Genomic DNA, 15,571 nt, shown 5'->3' with positions numbered 1-15,571 from the left:
CACCCACTCCTACCTCTGTGTTGCACACAGGGACAAATGGTACGATTGTAGTGCCACAATGAGAATCAACTTTTGGTAAGGTGTCCAATGAATGATCAGAGTTCTGTTTCAGAGATTCAACCATCAACAAATCGTAATCTTCATCAAGAGAGTTCATTAACCTCTGTTTATAGAATACTTGGTTATCTTTTAGGTTCATCTCTTCACGATCGTTGCTACTCTTAACATCAGCATTTTCACCATGTTCACTATTTTCATCAAGTTCACCATATTCAACAATCGATGAAAAATTATCATCTTTGTCGAAAGATTCATTTAAGCTTTGTCTATAGGGAATTTGATTATCCATTAACTGTTTCTTCCCTCCTTCTTTACAAAGTGATGTCTTTGGAGGATCACTTTGACACAGAAATTCAGATCTCTCCATCAAAGATCCCTTCAAAGCTTCTTTGATTTCGAAGATCTCTTTCATGACGTCATGGCGAAATCGCAGTAACACTTCAAGGATTCTGTCATCTCGCGATTCACTGAAGATTTTTCCAAGGCTTGGATGATCAAAAGATTGATCCATAGGCATGATGAACTATTCAGATAATTTGTTATTTTACAAAAACACAAATCTGGAAATATAACACAAAATATTGAAAATTAATAGCAAAATATTAAGTCAAGGAAAACAAGAATTGTAAAGAATGTGCACAAACAATGCGTTTGCGGAGTTATTATGAAAGTATTAAGTTCAACTACTTCAGTTTCCACTAATAAAAGTATTATCGAACAAGAATGTTGATTATAAATGTTAAATTCATGTTTATTATTGAATATCATACAAACAGATGTTTCACGTATCTTGCCAGACTCGACAACAATTACAAACAACATATAAACAAAACGATTTCTGTCGATAAAGCAGAAACATTTTAACATCAAAGATAATAACAAATGTGATTATCATGAACGAAAGCATGGAAGAGTTCATTAACCTTGTACGTAAGTGAACAGGGAAGTATGATGTTGACACATCGCTTCATTCAATCATACGAACTGAGATTCATCACTGAAGAGCTTGGTTATTATAAATTTTGATTGCTAAATAAAAACCTAACATTTTAAAACGTAGCATTAACAATGATAAATGAAGTATTAACAACAGACTGAGGGTCCTGGACGATTAATATGTTAAGCGGCTGAAAACTTCCTGCGCTCCAATCCAGCCTAGAAAGACCTGCTCACACGACGACGACGACGAACAATGATGAACAGTAGGGTGGTTCGTTTTTGAACTTTTTTTAAAGTTCTCTCGGGGTAGTGGGAAAATGGTGCCAATGAGAAAACGCTCATGACAAAATTTGAGATTCGTAACAAATTGTTTTCAGCCTCCTCATGGGGCCCAAAAATCAAAAAATGGGGTCAAAAACGAATTTTTTTCCACAAATATTTTTAGTTTTGGTAGATACAATCTTGTTTAAATATATCTAATTAACCTAAGAAAAAAATTGGAGTCATTTGAACTATTCCTTCAGCTTCCTCACAGCTTCTGAAAACTTCAATTTTGCTGAAAATTTCGCATTTTTGTTTGTGGTTACATAATACTTAATTGCGTTAGATATTTTGCCAACTATAAAACGTCATTGTATTTCTTATTATAGACCTGCCCTGAGCTGTTGCGTCATTTTTTAATAAAAGTGGGTTAAGTTGGTAGGAAAAAGTTACGTCTTTTATTTGTATTTACGTCACTGATGAAGTTTGTAGTTATGTAACCACAAACAAAAATGCAAAATTTTCAGCAAAATCGAAATTTTCAGAAGCTGAAGGAATAGTTCAAATGACTTCAATTTTTTTGGGGGGTTAATTAGATATATCTAAACAAGATTGTATTTACCCAAACAAAAAATATTTTTGAAAAAATTTCGTTTTTGACCCCATTTTTTGATTTTTGGGCCCATGAGGAGGCTGAAGACAATTTGTTACGAATCTCAAATTTTGTCATGATCGTTTTCTCACTCATTCATTATTCCCCCACTACACCAAGGGCACCATTCCTAGGCACCATTCCCCCACTACCCCAAAATTTTTTTAAAAAAATGACAAAAACGAGCCACCCTAATGAACAGCAAATTTAAAGCAAGAAATTCTAAAACTTGTCACAAATTGAGTAGGTACACTAACCACATATTTAGTCACGATCTTTTTAACACAAAAATGTTGAAGTATCAAAAATCGTCATGACAAGATCCATCACAAGCAAGTGGTTTCACAATAGGAACCAACCATCTCTGATTACATGCAATTTTTTTTTTTTAAATCGTATGCTCCGCGATGTGTATTGTTGTTACGCGATACAAACAATCATACAAATTATATTTTGTCACCTAAAATAAATCAGGCTAATTTGAGTGGGCTGTTTTTATCATGTTTTCTATGTTGCATTTAAAATCGAAACTTTTGCAGACTGCCGACATATTTCATAGTTCATGCTCCTGTCATAGTGAATCGATTCTTCATCCTTGTTCAAAGTCAAAATCACAATTTGTTGTTAATATTTTTAAGCCACACAGCCACATCTCGAAAGAGGTATTTCCAAGGTCGGTTGGTGTTACTATAAACGCTGATCAAATGCATCAACCAGCTAAACTCAAATCAGTAAACCATCATCTAAACTATCAAGCAAAAGCATGACGTCGCAGTGTTTTTGTGACCCATCGGCCACATACCTAGCAATATGAAGCCTATTTTGACATGCTTTAATATGGCAGTGAACACTTGGGCTAGGTATCAGGTCTGGTTCCTAGCAACTGTTCTGTAATTTTGTCAATCGGTGCGTGAGAAACAGAAAAACGATTTGATAGGTTTTTGAAAATCGTAAGTGACTTATTGGCCACTGCCTAACAAGAATTGTTTCGTGCATGAACTTTGAAATGTCTTTTAAGAGCCCAGGATCGGTTAAATCTTTTGCTGCATTGTGAACACTTGAAAGGCCTTTCTCCTGTGTGTATCCTTTTGTGGCTATTCAAGTTAGACAAACAAGCAAACCGTACATTGCAATACTCACATTGATAAGGTCTCTCCCCAGTGTGTGTACGCATGTGAAGTTTTAGGCAGTTAGTGGAAAACTGCTTTTTGCATACTTTGCATGTGACAGTACAATGTTTTCTGGGACGCTTTGATGGACATGTTCTTGGTATTACATCACTGGAGATTCCTCCTGTGTGGATTCGGTTTCGGCTTTCAAATCGTTCATAAGTGATATCTTTAGAGTGTTGAGGACACTGACGAAACTTTTCATCAGTGCAAGTTCTTCTGTGGGCTATCAGAGATGATGAGGAATAAAACTGTTTGTCGCAATACTCACATTGATTAAGTTTTTTTCTTGTGTGTATTTGCATGTGGTCTTTCATGTTGTTGATTGCTACCCGTACATTGCATGTGCCGCAAGTGATGGTGATACATTTTCTGGGACGCTTTGGTGAACTTGAGCTTAATATTGCGTCAATAGAGGTCAAGGTGTTGTCGATTCCAACACTGGTGGTTGTCGTAGAGTCTGAACTGAATCTATGAATTTGTTCTGATGTTACAACACGAGCAGATGGACATTGAGACGAACCAACATCGCTTGAGCAAAATTCCTCTTCAATCACATCTATAGGATCGTCAGCTGTGTGTGTTCGCATATGAGCATGGATGTTGTTGATTGCCACTCGCAGGTTGCATACTTCGCAAGCGACAATCCTATATTTCTTGCAATGCTTTGGTAGACTTGATCTTGATGTTACGTTAAGTTCCTCTTGGATGAAATCTTTCGGATCCCCAGGCTTTGTTACAGTGGAAACTATAGTGGAAGATTTGAAGTGGTTGTCTTGAGTAGGATCACTCGCTGTAGATTTATTGTTCACGAAAATCTTACACAATGATGACGTTTGTGAAGCGACGTCACAATCCGACATTCGAGGGACTTCTATTGTGTTCAGTACATGAGTCTTAGAATGTCTGTTAAGCACTCCGGATTGAGTGAATCTTTTGCCACAATGTGAACACTTGAATGGCCTCTCCCCTGTATGTACCCTTCTGTGGTCCTTTAGTCTGGACAAAACAACAAACCGTTTATCGCAATACTCACACTTATACGGTCTCTCCCCTGTGTGTGTTGGAATGTGAGCATTAACCTTTGCAGTGGAACAAACATCGTTTGAACAAACTTCCTCTTTAACAAAAGCTATGGCATATTCAGGCTTTGTTAAGGTGGAGACAACAGCACAAGATTTGAAGTGGTTGTCTTGAGCAAGAATACTCACAGTAGAGTTATTGTTGACGACAGTCTTATGAAATGTTGACGTTTCTGATATGACGTCACAATCTGAGGTTTGAGTGACTTCCATTGTAGATGTAGAAATGATGGGTGCATGATCTGATTGTGATGTTATTTTAATAAAATCGTCAGTCTGTTTTGTTCCAATGTCTGTGGGGCATGTGGAGAAGAATGATATGTTTGTTCCATCACAATGAGACTCAGTTGAAGTCGAGATGTCCATTGAATGACCAAGCACAGGTTCTAGCGATTCAAGCTTCAAAGAATCACTTTGTTTGTCAGGAAAGTCTTTCAAGCTTTGTTCATTTATAATTTCATCAACCTTTGACCTTATTCGCTCAACCTCAGTTCTCTCCTCAATATCGTCGCCATTAGAAATTGATGTCTTTGGAGGATCAACATGAGACAGCGACTCAGATCTCCCCATCAAGGATTCCTTTAGAGCTTCTTTGATTTCGAAGATCTCTTTCATGACGTCATGGCGAAATCGCAGTAACACTTCAAGGATTCTGTCATCTCGCGATTCACTGAAGACTTCTCCAAGGCTTGGATGATCAAAAGATTGATTCACAGGCATGGTGAACTATTCAGATAATTTGTTATTTTACAGAAACACAAATCTGGAAATATAACAAAAAATATTGAAAATTAATAACAAAATATAAAATCAAGGAAAACAAGTATTGCAAAGAATGTGCACAAACAATGCGTTTGCTGAGTAATTCTGAAAGCTTAAAGTTCAACTACTTTAGTTTGTATTAGTAAAAATATTGTCAAACAAGAATGTTGATTATAACTGTTAAACTCATGTTTCATTATTGAATATCATACAAACAGGTGTTTTACGTATCTTGCGAGTTTCGACAAAAATTACAAACAATATATAAACAAAACGATTTCTGTCGATAAAGCCGAAACTTTTTAACATCAAAGATTATAACAAATGTAATTATCATGAACGAAAGCATGGAAAAGTTCAGTAACCTTGTACGTAAAACAACAGGGAAGAATGGTATTGACACATCGCTTCATTTGATCACACGAACTGAGATTCATTACTGAAGAGCTTGGTGAGCAATTATCAACAATTTTGATCGCCAAATAAAAACCTAACATTTTAAAACGTAGCATTAACAATGATGTATGAAGTATTAACAATAGACTGAGGGTCTGGGGGTCCTGGACGAATAGACTGTTGAGTGGCTGAAGACTTCCTGCGCTCCAATCTAGCCTGGAAAGACTTGCTAATACGCAGACGACAAACAATGATGATCAGCAAATCTACAGCAAGAAATTCTAAAACTTGTTACACATTGAGTAGGCACACTAACCAAATATTTAGTCACGATGTACTTTAACACAGAAATGTTAAAGTATCAAAAATCGTTATCACAAGATCCATCACAATCAAGTGGCTTCACAATAGGAACCAACCATATCTGAATTACATGTAATTGTTTTTGGAAAATCGTAAGCTCCACAATGTGTAGTGTTGTTACGCGATACAAACAATCATACAAATTATACTTTGTCAGCTAAAATAAATCAGGCTATTTTGAGTGGGCTGTTTTCTATCATGTTTTCTATGTTGCATTTAAAATCGAAACTTTTGCAGACTGCCGACATATTTCATAGTTCATGCTCCTGTCATAGTGAATCGATTCTTCATCCTTGTTCAAAGTCAAAATTACAATTTGATGTCAATATTTTTACGCCACAAAAGCCACATCTCGAATAAGATATTTCCAAGGTCGGGTGGTATTATTTCATGTGGTATAAACGCAGATCAAATTTTGTTGCCCTCGTATCGCTAAGGCCGCTTTTGTTTGATCCCCGTTTGCGAGGCCTCGCGCGCATCCGGCTGTGACGTCACAAGGTACATACAGTATTGTTCGAATTGATTGAAACTGTCGAGAAAACAGGCTGAAGATAAATGCTTGTAAAATGAAACTTAACAATTCTTGCAAAGACGTTCACTTAACGTTTTTGTTAAGGATACGTTAAAGAGCTGCTGAATGTCCTGCTGACAACGGATCCGGAGAATGCCCACCAACCAAACAAACTGGGAAGCTATTTCTGTTCCAGGGCATTTGTGTTCTGACTTTTCGCGGCCTGATCTTTCAGATGCTGCAATGTCAGGATTTTCTCGGTTTTCTACCGAAAAACCAGTTGATTTTTTACACTGCTGTTCTATGTTGCCGTTCTGTGTTGGTATTAAACTATACACATCTGTTAAATTATCGCAATAAACCAAATATACACAAATTCAGCCTGTTTTCTTGACAGTTTCAATTAAATTGAACAATACTGCATGTACCTTGTGACATGCCTCGCCAACGGGGATCAAACAAAAGCGGCATTAGCGAAACGAGAGGAACAAAATTTGGATTTTTTTTTCTAAAACGCATGTTGTACACAATGACATCACGCCGAAACAAAAAACTCGCAAAAGTTAATGTGGGTTTCCCCGCCTTTTAATAAGTTTTTACTAATAGTAAGTGACTTATTGGCCACTTGCCTAACAAGAAGTGTTTCGTGCATGAATCTTAAAATGTCTTTTAAGATCCTAGGATCGGTTAAATCTTTTGCTGCATTGTAAACACTTGAAAGGCCTTTCTCCTGTGTGTATCCTTCTGTGGATATTCAAGTCAGACAAACAAGTTAACCGTATATCGCAATACTCACATTGATAAGGTCTCTTCCCTGTGTGTGTAAGCATGTGAAGTTTTAGGCAGTTAGTGGAAAACTGCTTTTTACATACTTTGCGTGTAACAGTGCAATGTTTGCTGGAACGCTTTGATGGACATGTTCTTGGTATTACTTCATTGGAGATTCCTCCTGTGTCTTGTGTCCTCCTCTCTTCAATCATATCTATAGGATCGTCAGCTATGTGTGTTCGCATATGAGCATGGATGTTGTTGATTGCTACTCGCAAGTTGCATACTTCGCAAGCGACAATCCTACATTTCTTGGGATGCTTTGGTAAACTTGATCTTGATGTTACGTTAAGTTCCTCTCTGATGAAATCTTTCGGATCCTCAGACTTTGTTACAGTGGAGACTATAGTAGAAGATTTGAAGTGGTTGTCTTGAGTAGGATCACTCGCTGTAGATTTATTGTTCACGAAAATCTTACACAGTAATACACAATGATGACGTTTTTGAAGCGACATTACAATTCGACGCTTGAGGGACTTCTATTGTGTTCAGTACACGAGTCTTAGAATGTCTGTTTAGCACTCCGGACTGAGTGAATCTTTTCTCGTGAATACTTGAATGGCCTCTCCCCTGTGTGTACTCTTCTGTGGTCCTTTAAGTTGGACAAAAAATCAAACCGTTTATCGCAATATTCACATTGATAAGGTCTCTCCCCAGTGTGTGTACGCATGTGAAGTTTTTGGTAGTTAGTGGAAAACTGCTATAGTGCTTTAGGCTTTGTTAAAACTGCTATAGGCATACTCAGGCTTTGTTAAGGTGGATACAACAGCAAAAGGTTTGAAATGGTTGTCTTGAGCAGAAATACTCACAGTAGATTTATTGTTGACAACAGTCTTATGCAATGGTGACGTTTCTGTTATGACGTCACAATCTGAGGTTTGAGTGATTTCCATTGTAGATGCAGAGATAATGGGTGCACGATCTGATTGTGATATTATTTTAATAAAATCGTTAGTCTATTTTGTTCCAATGTCTGTGGGGTATGTTAGGCTGTACCAAATTTTGGTGACTTTATCAGATTTCTTAGGAACTTTGTCAAAAGTTGTGGTTATACCACCGTATCAAAATGTAACAAAATTTTTTTTGTTTTGTTATGGTCTTACGCCTCCTAAATCTCGTTTCCATGACAATGCGGCTAAAATCGGATAAAACGTCATAACTCCTTAACCACTAAAGCTACATCAAAAATTTTTTTTCCAAAAGATGCAGAATACCCAAGTTCCTATATGTTGTCAATACATTATATATGTCTAACTGCTCAAGTTTTTGTGTAAAATCCAAAAAATGATTTTTTATATACTTTAGCTAACATTACAACAAGAACACATGTATCGGCATGGAATTTTACTGGTATACTTTGTAATTTTCCATTTAAATGTATGTCATAACAGCTTATTGTTGTATATTTGAATTTCAGGTGAGCTTAGTCATTGAGCATTGCATTAAATTAAAAGATTGTTAATAACAATATTTTAATTCAATTTGTTTAATAGTAATTTGTTATATTTAGCATAATTAACAAAATGTCCTGGTTTCAGATGTGGTAATTACTGTATCTGATATTATAAAATGGGTAGTTCTAATCTTAATATGGAATAATTATTCCATTCACCTAGTGAATGGAATAATTCCCTGGCAACAACATTTCAACAATCGGAAAACTTCACTCTGCCAATCTCGGTAATCGGCCTTGGGTCAAAAGCCTCTACAACAGCGTTTCTTAACCTTTTCGGACTCTAGCACCCCTGTAAACAGGCCTGACCAGTCTAGCACCCCCTAACTATTGTTGACATACGACTACTACAGTGCCGACCAAAAGTTTAGTAGAGGCCGAAATTTTGACATGCCTTCAGATCGCTGACGATATATTTTGTAATGAAGTCTCTTGTTGTTTAACAAACTGTGCTGTTGTTTTAACGAAGTTGACTCAGGATTTGGTATTTGACTTTCATTCACCAACAGAAATTCAATTATAATCATATGTAAGTGATTCAACCCTCTTAAAACAACAGCACAGTTTGTTAGGCGACAAAAAATACAAAATATACCGCCAGCGATCAAAAAGCATGTCAAAATTTCGGCGCCGCCATTAAACTTTGGCCTGCACTATTGAAAAGAAAGCGATGTACAAATTGATCATTTTGTTTATTTTTCAAAACTACTATCGTCATTAGTGATAAAAGAAATAGGAAAACCCGAGAATAGTGAAAGAACATGGACAAACTTAAGCATACTTAAGTTATCCAGCTGGGTAACTATAGTTACACATGTATCAATGGGATTTCTGTTGCTTATGTGTGAACAATTTCTCTATTCGAGGCTTCGTGTTGGTCAAAGCCACTCTCATATCGTGGAGCAACCCATGTTGAAGGCGATTCCTTTGTTTTTATTTGGAGCATAGTGGAAAACGCCTTTTCACACAAGTAGGTAGTCGGAAATGGAACAATCAATTTTAGTGTTGCTCGTGCCAATGCAGGATATGCTGTCAACTGATCACACCAGAAATCAGGAAGCGGAAGGACGAAATTTTGTCCAACAACTCTGATTCACCTGCATGTCAATCAGTTTTAGTCTATTATCATCACTCATGTCTGCCAAGAAGGGCTGCTGTATCCATTCTCTGGATACGAGTGATTTGTGGGAATGTATTTTGCCATGGTGGTTTCTAGAAGCGAGAGGTGAGCAACAATATTACAACAAAGCACCCACCAGGTAAGTTCGCACAATCTACTCAGGATCAATTTGCGTACTTGACTGGGAGATGACTACAATAACAGCCAATCATGTTGGCTACTTCAAAACAGCAATCATTGATATGACAACTGCTGATACTGGCAGAAAGATGAAAAAATGCAGAAAAGTAAAATGGCATTTTTTGGTATTATACTACATGCATGTAGCACCCCCTACAGTCTATTCCAGCACCCCCAAGGGGTGCTAGCACCCCCGGTTAAGAAACGCTGCTCTACAAGTATGCGAAACTACCAGGAATAACCAATCAAGGTTTTGTCATTCCAAGGATAAAGATGCAAAACCAACCAACCTAGTACCGGTATTAGGTTAATACACAAACTATGGTTACTGGATGAATATGTACCCTTGAAGAATGATTCAGATAAAATAGTAGTTTGTGGTGCAAGCCCTCCTTCAGATCAAGATGTCTTCATGAATTTTAAAGGACAGCATGCTAAACTTCAAGATGAAACCAGGAGGCAGTCTAAAGTTAGGGATGCTGCTGAGAAATCTGTTTTTGAAGTTCAAGATTGGTGGAAATGAACAGGTATAGAACTAAAATCTGAAATCGGAATGAACAGGTATAGAACTAAAATCTGAAAAAGGATTACTCAAAAAGATTTTGACTTTACATAAAAGATATCAGGATTTGCAAAAGAACCAAAATTTCTTCCAAGCAACAAGTAGAAGCTAGAAATAAATTTTTGCAAGATTGCAACCAAATCTTTTGGGCTGTATCTGCAGAATTTGAATGGAAAGCCAGCACTTCAACCAATCCTGTTTTAATTGAAGATTTTCAATGGTTGCAAGCATTGAAAGACCCCACAAAGCATTGTATCCAAAAATGTGAAGACAACTCAAAAATTAAAGAGAAAAGCAAATAATGAAACTATTTTGGCAAAAAGAAAAGAACATTCAATCAAAACCACTACTAGATTAGAAACTGACAGTGAAGAAAGTGAAATTAAAATATGCCAAGATGACGAAAACTCTGAACCTCCTTGCACACACAAAAAATACTCAAAAATAGTAAATCTAATCAATCCGGAAGTATGTAAAGTAGCTGACACACACCAAATCAGTCATAGAGCTTTAACTGAAATTGTGTTTGCTGATAAGGTGAAAACACATGAAACATCAAGTGGTCAGGTTACTCTTTCAGTCATGACCTGTAAACGCCAAAGAGATGCTGCAAAACCTGTTGCTGGCTCCAAAATACAGCATAATATTTAGCAATCAATTGAAGCTCCTGATGCTTTGTTTATATTACAATAGGATGGGAAAATGCTTGAAGGTCTGCATCATGTAGACAAAAATGTGGAGCATGTTGCTATTATCCTTCATTCACTTACAAATCCAGAAGATGACAAACTATTGTCGGTATCAGTTGTTCTTTTCCACCAATCTTGAACTTCAAAAACAGTTTTCTCAGCAGCATCCCTAACTTCAGACTGCCTCCTGGTTTCATCTTGAAGTTTAGCATGCTGTCCTTTAAAATTCATGAAGACATCTTGATCTGAAGGAGGGCTTGCACCACAAACTACTATTTTATATGAATCATTCTTCAAGGGTACATATTCATCCAGTAACCATAGTTTGTTTCTTAACCTAATACCGGTACTAAGATTAGAACTACCCATTTTATAATATCAGATACAGTAATTACCACATCTGAAACCAGGACATTTTGTTAATTATGCTAAATATAACAAATTACTATTAAACAAATTGAACTAAAATATTGTTATTAACAATCTTTTAATTTAATGCAATGCTCAATGACTAAGCTCACCTGAAATTCAAATATACAACAATAAGCTTTTTATGACATACGTCTAAATGGAAAATTACAAAATATATATACCAGTAAAATTCCATGCCGATACATGTGTTATTGGTGTAATGTCAGCTAAAGTATATAAAAAATTATTTTTTGGATTGTACACAAAAACTTGGGCAGTTAGACATATATAATGTATTGACAACATATAGGAACTTGGGTATTCTGCATCTTTTGGAAAAAAAAATTTTGATCTACCTCTAGTGGTTGAGGAGTTATAACGTTTTATCCGATTTTAGCCGCGTCGTCATGGAAACGAGATTTAGGAGGCGTAAGACCATAACAAAACAAAAAAATTTTTATTACATTTTGATACGGTGGTATAATCACAACTTTTGGCAAAGTTCCTAAGAAATCTGATAAAGTCACCAAAATTTGGTACAGCCTAGGGTATGTGGAGACGAATGGTATGTTTGTTCCATCACAATGAGACTCAGTCGAAGCCAAGACTTCCATTGAATGACCAAGCACAGGTTCTAGCGATTCAAGCTTCAAAGAATCACTTTGTTTATCAGGAAAATCTTTTGAGCTCTGTTCATTTATAATTTCATCAACCTTTGACCTTATTTGTTCAATCTCAGTTCTCTTCTCAATATCGTCGCCATTAGAAATTGTTGTCTTTCAACAATCAAACTGATAAAGCGACTCAGATCTCCCATCAAAGATTCCTTTAGAGCTTCTTTGATTTCGAAGATCTCTTTCATGACGTCATGGCGAAATCGCAGTAACACTTCAAGGATTCTGTCATGTCGCGATTCACTGAAGATTTCTTCGAGGAGATAATTTGTTATTTGAAACACAAATCTGGAAATACAACCAAAAATATTGAACATTAATAGCAAAATATTAAGTCAAGGAAAACAAGTATTGCAAAGAATTTGCAAAAACAATGCGTTTGCGGAGTAATTCTGAAAGCTTAAATTCCAACTACTTTAGTTTCCATTAATAAAAGTATTATCATACAAGAATGTTGATTATAACTGTTAAACTCATGTTTCATTATTGAATATCATACAAACAGATGTGTTACGTATCTTGCAAGTCTCGACAAAAATTACAAACAATATATAAACAAAACGATTTCTGTCGATAAAGCAAAAACTTTATAACATCAAAGATTATAACAAATGTGATTATCATGAACGAAAGCATGAAAGAGTTCAGTAACCTTTTACGTAAAACAACAGGGAAGAATGATGTTGGAACATCGCTTCATTTGATCATACGAACTGAGATTCATCATTGAAGAGCTTGGTGAGCAACTATCAACAATTTTGATTGCCAAATAAAAACCTAACATTTTAAAACGAACTATTAACAATGATGAACAGCAAATCTAGAATAAGAAATTCTAAAACTTGTCACAAATTGGGTAAGTACACTAACCACATATTTAGTCACGATGTATTCTAACACAGAAATATTAAACTATCAAAAATCTCTACTGTTACGACAAGACTCACCACAAGTACCGTACAAACAATCATACAAATTATATTTTTTCATCTAAAATAAATCAGGCTAATTTGAGTGAGCTGTTTTTCATGTTTTCTATGTTGCATTTAAAATCGAAACTTTTGCAGACTGCCGACATATTTCATAGTTCATGCTCCATTGCTCCTGGCATGGTGAATCGATTTTTCTTCCTTGTGCAAAGTCAAAATTACAATTTGTTGTTAATATTTTTAAGCCACAAATATCACATCTCGAAAGAGATATTTCAAAGGTCGGTTGGTGTTACTATAAACGCTGATCAAGTGCATCAACCAGCTAAACTCAAATCAGCAAACCATCTAAAAAAGTCAAGCAAAAGCATGACGCCGCAATGCTTTTGTGACCCACTGGGAACATACCTAGCAATATGAAGCCTATTTTGACATGGTTTAACATGGCGGTGGACACTTGGTCTAGGTAGCAGGTTTGGTTCCAAGCAACTGTTCTGTAATTTTGTCAGTCAGTGCGTGAGAAACAGAAAAACGATTTGATATGTTTTTGAAAATCGTAAGTGACTTATTGGCCACATGCCTAACAAGAAGTGTTTCGTGCATGAATCTTGAAATGTCTTTTAAGATCCCAGGATCGGGTAAATCTTTTGCTGCATTGTGAACACTTGAAAGGCCTTTCTCCTGTGTGTATCTTTCTGTGGATATTCAAGTTAGACAAACAAGCAAACCGTATATCGCAATACTCACATTGATAAGGTCTCTCCCCAGTGTGTGTACGCATGTGAAGTTTTTGGTAGTTAGTGGAAAACTGCTTTTTACATATTTTGCATGTGATAGTGCAACGTTTTCTGGCACGCTTCGAAGGACATGATCTTGGTATTACATCACTGAAGATTCCTCCTGTGTGGATTCGATTTTGGTTTTTAAGTCCTTGATAAGTGATATCTTTAGAGTGTTGTGGACACTGACGAGACTTTTCATCAGTACATGTTCTACTGTGGGCTATCAGAGATGATGAGGAATAAAACTGTTTGTCGCAATACTTACATTGATGAAGTTTTTCTCCTGTGTGTATTTGCATGTGATCTTTCATGTTGTTGATTGCTACACGTACATTGCATATGCTGCAAGTGATGGTGCTACATTTTCTGGGACGCTTTGGTGGACTTGACATTGATGCTACGTCAATAGAGGTCAAGGTGTTGTCAATTCCAACACTGGTGGTTGTCGTAGAGTTTGAACTGGATCCATGATTTTGTTCTGATGCCACAACAGGAGCAGATGGACATTGAGACGAACCAACATCGTTTGAGCAAAATTCCTCTTCAATCACATCTATGGGATCGTCAGCTGTGTGTGTTCGCATATGAGCATGGATGTTGTTGATTGCTACTCGCAAGTTGCATACTTCGCAAGCGACAATCCTATACTTCCTGGGATGCTTTGGTAGACTTGATCTTGATGTTACGTTAAGTTCCTCTCTGATGAAATCTTTTGGATCCTCAGGCTTTGTTACAGTGGAAACTATAGTAGAAGATTTGAAGTGGTTGTCTTGAGTAGGATCACTCGCTGTAGATCTATTGTTCACGAAAATCTGACTTAATGATGACGTTTGTGAAGCGACGTTACAATCCGACGTTTGAGGGACTTCTATTGTGTTCAGTACATGAGTCTTGGAATGTCTGTTTAGCACTCCGGATTGAGTGAATCTTTTGCCGCAATGTGAACACTTGAATGGTCTCTCCCCTGTGTGTACCCCTTTGTGGTCCTTTAGTCTGGACAAAACAGCAAACCGTTTATCGCAGTACTCACACTTATACGGTCTCTCTCCTGTGTGTGTTGGAATGTGAGCATTAACCTTTGCAGTGGAACAAACATCGTTAGAACAAATTTCCTCTTTAACAAAAGCTATGGCATACTCAGGCTTTGTTAAGGTGGACACAACAGCACAAGATTTGAAGTGGTTGTCTTGAGCACAAATACTCACAGTAGATTTATTGTTGACGACAGTCTTATGTAATGGTGACGTTTCTGACATGACGTCACAATCAGACGTTTGAGTGACTTCCATTGTAGATGTAGAAACGATGGGTGCACGATCTGATTGTGATGTCACTTTAATAAAATCGTCAGTTTGTTTTGTTCTAATGTCTGTGGGGTGTGTGGAGACGAATGGCGAGTTTGTTCCATCACAATGAGAACCAGTTGAAGTCGAGACGTCCATTGAATGACCACGCACAGGTTCTAGCGATTCAAGCTTCGAAGGATCACTTTGTTTGTCAGGAAAATCTTTTAAGCTTTGTTCATTTATAATTTCATCAACCTTTGACCTTATTCGTTCAATCTCAGTTCTCTCCTCAATATCGTCGCCATTAGAGATTGATGTCTTTGGAGGATAAACATGAAAAAGCGAGTCAGATCTACCCATCAAGGATTCCTTTAAAGCTTCTTTGATTTCGAAGATCTCTTTCATGACGTCATGGCGAAATCGCAGCAACACTTCAAGGATTCTGTCATCTCGCGACTCACT

At 36.8% G+C, this 15,571-nt stretch overlaps 1 protein-coding gene across 1 annotated transcript in view; it reads right to left on the bottom strand.

The window, feature by feature from the left end:
* Positions 1–590: 590 nt before the first annotated feature.
* The window catches only part of LOC145783592 (uncharacterized), a 77,447-nt gene continuing 62,466 nt past the window's right edge, over positions 591–15,571 (bottom strand). The window contains exon 2 of the mRNA XM_082595487.1: positions 591–620. The gene's annotated coding sequence lies outside the window, so the exon portion shown is untranslated. The remainder of the gene's footprint in view (positions 621–15,571) is intronic.

Source organism: Aplidium turbinatum, chromosome 14, assembly GCF_918807975.1.
Source record: "Aplidium turbinatum chromosome 14, kaAplTurb1.1, whole genome shotgun sequence".
Taxonomy (NCBI): Eukaryota; Metazoa; Chordata; class Ascidiacea; order Aplousobranchia; family Polyclinidae; genus Aplidium; species Aplidium turbinatum.
This window is presented reverse-complemented; position numbering and strand designations above follow the sequence as displayed.